Source organism: Kryptolebias marmoratus, linkage group LG5, assembly GCF_001649575.2.
Source record: "Kryptolebias marmoratus isolate JLee-2015 linkage group LG5, ASM164957v2, whole genome shotgun sequence".
Taxonomy (NCBI): domain Eukaryota; kingdom Metazoa; phylum Chordata; class Actinopteri; order Cyprinodontiformes; family Rivulidae; genus Kryptolebias; species Kryptolebias marmoratus.
Genome location: NC_051434.1, coordinates 4152396 through 4161952, shown reverse-complemented (window position 1 = coordinate 4161952; position 9557 = coordinate 4152396). Strand labels below are relative to the sequence as shown.

Genomic DNA, 9557 nt, shown 5'->3' with positions numbered 1-9557 from the left:
TCTGCTTGAGGCAAAGACTCACCTTGAACCAGAAGGAGCGATCCATCATGGGCTCAGACCTAAAGGAGTCGACTCTCATCCCGGCTGCTTCCCACTCAGCTCAGTGATGGTTACAGCTCGAAGGCACCAACAGAACCACATCATCTGCAAAAAAGCAGAGACCCTGAGGTCCTTAAACCAGACACCCTTCATGACTCTGCCTTAGGATCCTGTCCATGAACACCACAAAAACAATCAGAGACAAAGGACAGTGATCTTCAAACCACCTGGGTAAAAAAAAGCCAACATTTATACAGTTTGTGTGAACTGTGTTTAGGTGAATGAGAATAAAATCACACAGTCAGGAGCCAAACGTGTACCCTTTGAAAAAGGCTGTGTTTTATTGAAATACAGCAGACATCAACATGTTGTTTCGCTGACCTGGGCAACAGAAACAGCGCTCGAACACTTCCCAAACAAATACTCATGGCTATTACTATTTTCACAAATACACGTTCAACCCAAACTGAGTCAACTCCACCTCCTTTTGGGTCGCAAGCTGATTAACAAGTGTTGGGAAGAAAAACAAAAAAACAAGCTGGTGCTCCACATCAATTTGGGTTTTCAGTGCAAAATTGCTGGTACAGTATGGAAAGGTTAAAAGTTTCGCACACCTCGTATGGAGAATCTGAGACAGCGTTCGGCTTGTTTCTGTGCCCAGGGTTGGTTGTTTGATAGTTGCAGTAGTAGAAGAAGCAGAATCTCTGTTATGAAGCAGGGCTGGCCTCAACTCCCCTTTAAAACAACAACAACACACATTTAAAGCACCTGGTTTCCCCAAAAAGAAATCCCAATGTTTCCCTATCAAATGCAGGCGTCATGTTTGATGTGATCTTTTGGGTTTTTTTGGTTGTATTTTTGTCACTTTTAGTATTTTTGGAAGCATCTTTTAAAGATGGTGAGCTGATTTTTTTTAAGACACTGTTTTTGGGCTCATGATGGCATGAAAAACATACTTTTTGTTCATTTGCAACACAGAAAAAAAGATTTCATGTTAGCTAAATATTGAAAAACCATCCACATTTCTAATAAGAAAATACTTCTGTGCAAGTTTTGATTGTCTCAATGATTTTGATTTTGAATTTAAGATGAAAGATGTATAAAAAGATCCTCGAAGGGATAAATCAGATGAACAATCTGCTTTGATACAAAGATTTTGTCCACAAAGTGCTGCAATTTTTGGCATAAACGACCCTCGGTGGTTATAACTGGGGGTCAGTTCAGGAACATAATCCTTACGCGTTACATCAACATTTAAGGGGCTTGATTATTGGCAAAATTAAAGATGCACTTATTTAAATGATTGCATTTGGCCAAGGTCATTCCCCTAATTTATTTGGGGAGAAAAAAGCAAAACTAACCGAATTTTGTAGCTGAACAACCTCTGGGGTATAAAGAAAAAAATATCTTTAACTATTTGGTTATTAATACACAAAAAAATTCCATAAAACTTTTTTGGGAAGCCAGGTGCAGACAGATAAAGGTTTCAGAAAGAACAAAGAGCAAATTTAAACCAAGAAAAGGAAGGATTTGAGCCTTTAGGTCACATTGTGGGTTTTTGTTTTGCTGCAACTTGAACAAATCTAAAAGATTTGTTACTTGAGACAGCAATAAATACGATTTTAGTTGCATTTGAGCTGCAGACATACTGGTAAACCGGTAATGGAAGTCAATTTTTAACCCATAAATGTCAGAAAACCACACTTCTGTTTAACAAGATGATGTACAGATAAGGATTTATTGGAGATCTGAAGACTTAAACTTCTTTTATGTTGTGAAAATTTACATGTAATATCTTACAAAAATCAATTTGTACCAATATAATCAAGCTAAAAGAGAACTAATCACTTTCCCAGTTTGCAGAGCTCAAATCTTTCCTTCTTCTCACATTCAGACAGTAAACCCCACCACTTTACCCCAACTCCTCAAAGCGAATACATTCAGTCATTCATCAGAAAAATATGCAATTAAAACTTTTGCACTTGCAAAAATAAAACTCTCTTGGATAGCTTTCTAAGGCGGTGCATCGACCAAGAGGCTCTCCGTCTGCAGCGCGGCGCGCACGGCGGCGTGCAGCAGCTCAGCGACAGAGAGCTCCGATGATGCTGAAGGTTTACAAAAACTACAAAGACTTAAGCAATAAAAAAAGCACTTTTATCGACTCGCACCAGCAGCCAGAGCTTTGCATGAAACCTCCAGACTGTTTCTGAGCAGTGGCTCAGCGGACGGAGTTACCCACCCCACCCCTCCCCCCTCCCTTCCCATCACCCCTCGTTTTGTTGAGGCCAGCCCTGGTTTGCGTTTGTAAATACAGTATTTCAGATATATGTAGTCTTTTCATCTTTAAATCTGACCAGAACACTACAGCGGCAGAAGCAATACATAAAGAAGCTCATATTTTGATTTTACTATTATGCTCTCTTGTTGGAATGGAACTAGTTTCGACTAAGCCTACCGAGCCAACATGTAGTTATGTATCGAATAAAAGGCTATTCATTTATTTTTTACGCATTTTTTTTTCTGCTTATGACAGGCATGTATGACTGTGTGCAAGATGACAAAAACAGAAAACAAACACAGAAGAAAGGGAAGAAAGACGAGAAAAAAAGACAAAAAAGTGTGAAAAGTCGGAGGGAAATAAATGACGGAGCTTTGGAGACAAACACAGAAAGAAAGAGGAGAAAGTTTGATTCAGGCAGCATGATTCTGGATTGTGGGTTTTTGCTATCAAGTTTGTGTTATGCATGATCGTAACCATTAAATCCTCCTGTATTTACCACCATTCTGACAGTTTGATAACTGCTTTTTACACGTTTTTTTTTCTTTTTTCTTTTCCATGTTGTTTGTTCCTTATCGATTTGAAACAAAAAGATCCACGACAGTCACTTGGTCATACAAGCATGTCCGTTGGAACAAAATGTGCAGATTGGCTTAAGTTTCGTTGTTTTGTTTTTTTTCCTTTTCTTTTTTCTTTTACTTTTCTTCAAAAAAGGGTTCCAGACAGAGTGGCTACAATAATATTAATAATAATAATAATAATAATATAATAATAATAGCACTTGACTTCACTTCAGCACAGTAAAAAAGAACGAAAAAAAAAGAAACAAGGTTTCAAAGGTGCTTTTCGTGTTTCATTTTTTAAAAATCTGATTTGATTTGAAGCGAAGTCCCCCCTTTTCTTCCTCCCTCCTCCTCCTCCTCCTCTTCCTCCTCCTCCTCCTCCTCCCACCCCTCCTCTCAGCGGGGAAGNTTTTTTTTTTTTTTGTAGTGGTTCAGCACAGAAAGAGGAGAAAAGATTAAAAAAAAAAAAAGGGAGAAAAATTCACACATGCATACCACTGCTGGCACCATGTTTGCTTAAAAGTCCATCAACAAAAATACAAATAAAAAAGGTAAAAGAGCCGAGAGAAACCGAGAGAGGGGTTTAAAAAAACATGAAAGAAAACAAAAAATAGGAGGGATCTGGGGGGACGAATTGCTCCCATTTTACAAAAGGTAACAAAATTTTCCGCAAATTTTACAAATCTATCAATACAGGAAAAAAACAAACAAACATATATATCCTATTTACAAGAAGGAGAAGAAGAAGAACCCTTTTTTTAAAGTGTAGTGAGAATGCAGCAGATCCCAGCTTTGGCACGCGGCGTTTTTTTTGTTGTCTTTTTTGTTGTTTTTTTTTTTCTGTTTTTCTTTTCCTTGTTTGTTTCGAATCCACCCTGTCTGTCGATCGGTCGGTTGGTCGGTGTGTACAGTCTGACTGCTGCTGTTGCTGCAGGCACACATTCAGTGCTCCGGTTCACCTTCCTCCTCATCTCCATAGCAACGCAGGTCACGCACAACATCACCTCAGCCACGTCCAGCAGTCCATCCATCCGTCGAGTTCACAACCTGCTAATCCCTGCTTCCTACAGACGGACTTCAAGGGAAGGGGGGCAGGATTTAAGAGGCTTTTCAGGGGTCTAAAGTAAATCGCAGCTAATGAACTGATTTCACTTGTACCGGTAATGTTTAAAATGTAAACAAATAAACAAAAGATGAGATGATAAAACCACGCTGAGCTTCTTTTAAAGCAGAAAGTTTAGAAAGATACAAATCTTCTAGTTAAAGGGAAGGAAAAGTCTTTCAAAAAGCGAGGGTTAATAGTGCAAAGAAATTAAAGGAAAGTGTCTGAACTTTTAAAAGACACATTTAATCTTTAAAGTGGAGCTCAAGAGTCACACTTACTGAGTAAATTTGAGTTCACACGTTTGCATAGGCAAAGGATTCTGGAGAACTGCTAACATTTGTTTAAATTTTTTATGTCACACGTCGTTTTTAAGTGCAAAAAGCAAAAGCACCTCATATTGGGAATGGAAATGGATCATAATAATAAAATATTTAAGATGACTGATAATCCAAGGATGACCTATAGGTTTTTCAGTGGGCATCTGGGGGCTCAGAACAGAGCACTGTGTGAAACTAGAAGCACATCTGCTAAAAGAGAGATCAACATTACATTTATGCACCAAGAATATGTTAAGAAAGTCATAAATATAAGATAAATATTAAAGTCTTCAGGAGGACTTAAAGTCCAGTCTCCCTGCCTTATTTACAGAGAAGAAACTGGACAGCTACGGGAGTTGGGTGGGAGCCACGAGAACAACAAAATACAGAACTCACTGAAAGTTGGAAACTATGAAGATTAATTTTAAAAAATGTCAGATGGGTCATTCAAAGCAAATAATGACTTTCTGAAAAAACCCTACAAAAATAGACCTCCCGTTTTGTTTCATAATACTTTTTTAAACTCCTGTCCCTGTAAAAAGTGAAATTACAAATATGAAATCTATTGTAAGGGATGAAAATTTTCAATTATCTTCACAGATTGTGACCCTGAATTTCTTTTTGCACTCCTCAGATTTTAATATGGGTGCATGCTTGCTCCTGTCCCCAAACAAAACCCCCCAGAAGGCCCGTCTCATTTAAACTCATCTTTTTGTTGCGAGCAAGACGTCTATGCAGGGGTTGCTTCAGGTTAAGAACACTGACGAGATTGCCTCTAAAAGGACAGAGAAGGATGTTGTGCGTGACCTCAGATGCGACAATCAAGAGATAAAAATCAGTTTTGGACAAAAAATACAGTACGATATCTGTTAATTAAAAAAAAAAAACTTTTTTGTTGCTCCGTTCTTCAGATTCTTTCCTCCTTTATGTTTCCAGCAGCATTGGTGGCGGTGAAAGCGGCAAATCCTATTCGCACCTGAAGTGGACAGAGAGAAAGAAAAAGGCATTGAAAACTGTTAATTTTGCTCTTAACAGAGGCAGAATGTCAGCTAGTCATGAAATCAGATTATTTCTGTCAAAAACAAAGTAAAACTAAACTAAAGAAAGAGACAAATCTGATTTAAGTGCCGGTGAACTGGGACTCCACGTGGAAGAATGGATTTCCCTTTTAGGAGGAAATGTTTAAAGTTGTTTTGTTTGATATAAACAAGGCTCACAGTCAGTGTGGTTCTACACCAACATGGTGATTTCCACCGTCCAGTGTTAAAAAACATGTAACTTTTTATACTCTACATTTATGCAGCATCATTTATTTTTTCTGAAATGTTTCCATCTTCTTTCTGACATGATCTGTTTTACCTTCATGAAAGAAAACAAACAAGGAATAAGAAGAAATAACTGAGTTAATGAGATGAGCTGAACTAAATGTGACAGGAAATCAGAAAGTTCCAATATTCAGGGGTTTGATACCAATTTTATTAATAAATTAACCCAAACAAATAAAAAAATGAATATTTTTTGGATCATATTAAACACACTCCTGTGTTTAATTATGCTGCCAGAATTTCATTTAACTCACAGCTGTTTTAAACAATAATGTAACAAATCCCTAATAGGAAAGTGCCTGTTTCCCTTCAGATTAAATGACTGTAAACATGCATTAATGGTGAAATACATTTTATCTCTTCCTTTATCGACCCCTTTCCTTTTCACACCACATGGTAGGGGTGTTTTTTTTTTAAAAACAAATGTAAGTAATTCCTTAACAAAAAACATTGACTGTCACCCCAGCCTTTGTAAAGTCTAACTTGAAGCATATTAATGTATTACATTTGGTATTATTGTAGATTATGTTTAAAAAACACCAAAAACAGTGCTGCATTTCCCAACAACGACACTGCAGATAAATGCAAAGTTTAAAGAGAGGAGAGAGAAAGAAACAGCTGCTGCAGACAGACATAAACAGCAGGAAAGAGAAGCAGTTTGATGTTTTTACATTTCTTTTTTTTTTAGATCTGTGGTTCATTGTTCCCCAACTTCACAACCATAACTGTTCAGTTGCGAAAATGGTTCAAGAACTTTAGAAACCTGTACCACAGATTAAAGACCCAATAATTATTACTAAAACTGTGCAATATTTTAATTATTTATGCTGCAAGCTGGATATGTCAAGTTTCAATAAAATTTAGAGGAAGATTCATCCGAGCGGTCAGATTTCTCTTCCAGTCCAGCTGCAGCTCAGACACTTCCTAATGAAAAAGTGCTTATTTGAATGACATGACGATCATTGTGCTTTATAACAGAGAACGGCAGGAAAGAATAAAACATTTTAACACCCTCTTTTAATAAAACGCATCAAATTCCAATTTTGAAGACTGTGGATGCTTTGAAAGGATTTTTGCAGCACTTTCTAGCTTTATACACTGATTACTTTTCTCCCCATTTGAATGCAGTCCTCTGACATTACAGTTCAGAGCACAGCAGAAGAACACAGATCTGAATAACACCAGGACTGTAGGTAGCTTCAGCCCTACAAAGTTAGAAATCTACTTTATATCGAAAATCACTGCAAAGAAAACATCCTTTTCTCTTACAACTGATAGTAAGAACTACATTACAAGCTAACGAGTTTTAATTTCAAAATTGTGATTACTTGAAAACAGGTAATTTTAGCAACAATTGTAGCTGTGTTTTACATTAAAATGATAACAGACGGAGAAGCACTGCAACGTTTTGGCAATTAAGCCTTCATCTATAAGCTGCGGCTGTTGATAAGTTATTATGGGGCACAGCGTCGCACTCCGCTGATTAAATGAAGCCTCGAGCTGCTGTGATTAGTGAGACAGGACAATGGATTGTGTGCCCACACACACACAGACACACACACAGATAAGCAGGGAAGATCGTACAACATCAATTTTCACTGCAGGAATCTGCTCCATAAATTAAGACTCTCTATAACACTAATATTCGTCCTTACTTTTTCTTGACATTATTTTGCTGCTGTGACCGCTGACCCCTGATGTTTGCAGTGAGGAGACGGCAACAAAATGAAAGAGAAAAATAACAAAGCCTAATGTGTTACCTGAACATAAATAAATATGTTTCTGTTCATACAAACACGGTACTTCTAAACTCTAAAATATGTTTGACTGTTTTTTTTTTTAAATTCATTTGCAAATTTTGTGTGAATATTTCTGGCATTTATCATCTACGGTGTCAACATTAATATTCTTTGAAGACAATTGTCTTTTTCCAACATTTTTCTTTGTCCTTCTCAAATCAATAACATTAGGATTACAATGCGGGGATGCATATTTGACTTCAATATTTGGTTCCAAGTCTGAATAACTTTTACCACATGAATGATTTATGACATGCAATGTTTAGAATTTATTACTTTTCAACTTTAAAGAAAGTCCAAAATAAAGAATAAATGTAAAAATAATTTCCAAAACATAATTTAAAAATGTGATTTTTTGTTCTCTAAAGCATTCTGTGGGGAGTGCTGCAGGAGTATGAAGTACCAGCATCATTTTTAAGGGCTATCCGATCCTGTTGGCGTCTTTGCAGCTTCCGTCTACATTCCAACCCTCGCCTTTGGTCATGAGATGTGGATCATGACCAAAAATTTTGATCTCAGCTACAAGCGGATAAATCGAGCTTCCTCTGTAAGGTGGCCAGGATCAGCTTTAGAAATAAGGTGAGGAGCTCCGTCATCTGGGGGAAACTCAGAGTGGAGCCGCTGCTCCTCTGCATCAAAATGAATCAGCTGAGGTTTGGACGTCTGATTAGGATGCATCCTGGGCGCCACCCTCTGGAGGTTTTATTACAACATTTTAAAAGCGTTAATAAAAATACTCATTGCATGAACTGTAACTTTAGAGCCTTTAGAAGTCAGTGCAGTTGGTTCCTCAGTTCCTCAGTTTTGTTTAGTTGGTCTAAATAAGTTTATTCTGATTAAGTTTAGGATTATAAACAATAGAAAGCAGGAGTTTGTCTCTGTGGCTGCTGGTTGTAACTTTGACATGAGAAGTGTAACTAAAACATATGGCATAATGAGTAAAATATAGTTTAGTAAATATTAAAAACTGAGATGAAACTGATAGGAGGACAGGGAGACGTTTCAGGACCACAGACAGCGACTTGGATTTATCCAAACACAGTCAGGCTGTTGATGTTTCAAAGCCTTTATCGGGGTCTTAGATCCAAAATTACCCAAACCTCAAGCAGATGAAAACAACCAAATTAACAGCCTCTTTGCTGCTGGTTTTCTTTTTACAACTTGAGGATGGAGTTGAGAGTGGCAGGATAACAGGGTAGGGGATGTAAAGGGGAGTGGTTCTGCCCAGAATGTGGTCCTGAAAAGTGATTCTGAGTTCTAAAGAAACAGCATCTGAACAAAACAGTATTTCTTAACTATTTTTAATTTATTTTTCTTGTGTTGAATACATTTATTTAGTTTTGGGGTTAGTTTAGACAGTTTCATACATTTCGAACACTGGGAAACTATTTCTTGAAGGGATTTTGAGCAGTTTGATTGCTTATTTTGTTTTGAAGGTATGTTTACTCTTCTATTGGTAACTTCAACTCAGAGAAAACACCTACAGACTTTTCTGACTTCTAATGAGTTTTTCAGTTTTTTAGCTTTTCGTTTTGACTGTCTTCAGGCATATTTTTTAGCCTTTTGCCTTTAGTTAAATAGTCCTTGTTGAGAACTAATGAGCAGAAATAAGACAAATCATTAAAGACAGGATTGTGATTAAACTAATGAGCATGATATTTATATCAGAAGTTGGTAAAGATCACTCCACAAATAAAAAAGAAACACTTGAGCAAAAAAGAAAAAGATTTGTTAGTGCATCAGCAATAATAAGTACATGTGGTAGTTGCATGTCAGCAGTGTGTCTACAAGTTGGTCTGTTGCTAAGCAGCCTTAATAAATACATAGAAGGAGTCGGGACAAGAATAGTCAGGGAACAACAAAAAACCCCAGAAGAAACAGGGATAGATTCTTAGATTGAAAAATACATCTGTATTGATGGTTCTACAATAAGTCCAGGTTTCTCAGGTTGATAGAAATATGATGTGGTGAAGGAGGGTCGGATGCTGGAGGGGTGGGGGGAGATGATCTGCTGGAAATGATGCAGCCAAAAGAAGAAGAAACAAACAACAACAAAACAACAAGAAACTAATTGAGATATGGAAGACAGGACAAAAAAAGTTTAATTTATCGGAGTAAGTGTACAACTACA

General features: G+C 37.2%; 1 protein-coding gene across 2 annotated transcripts in view; it reads right to left on the bottom strand.

Moving 5' to 3' along the window:
* Positions 1-3289: 3289 nt before the first annotated feature.
* LOC108246377 (zinc fingers and homeoboxes protein 2) overlaps positions 3290-9557 on the bottom strand; it is a 115646-nt gene continuing 109378 nt past the window's right edge. For both annotated transcript variants that reach the window (XM_017433885.3, XM_017433884.3), the window contains one exon: positions 3290-5278. The gene's annotated coding sequence lies outside the window, so the exon portion shown is untranslated. The remainder of the gene's footprint in view (positions 5279-9557) is intronic.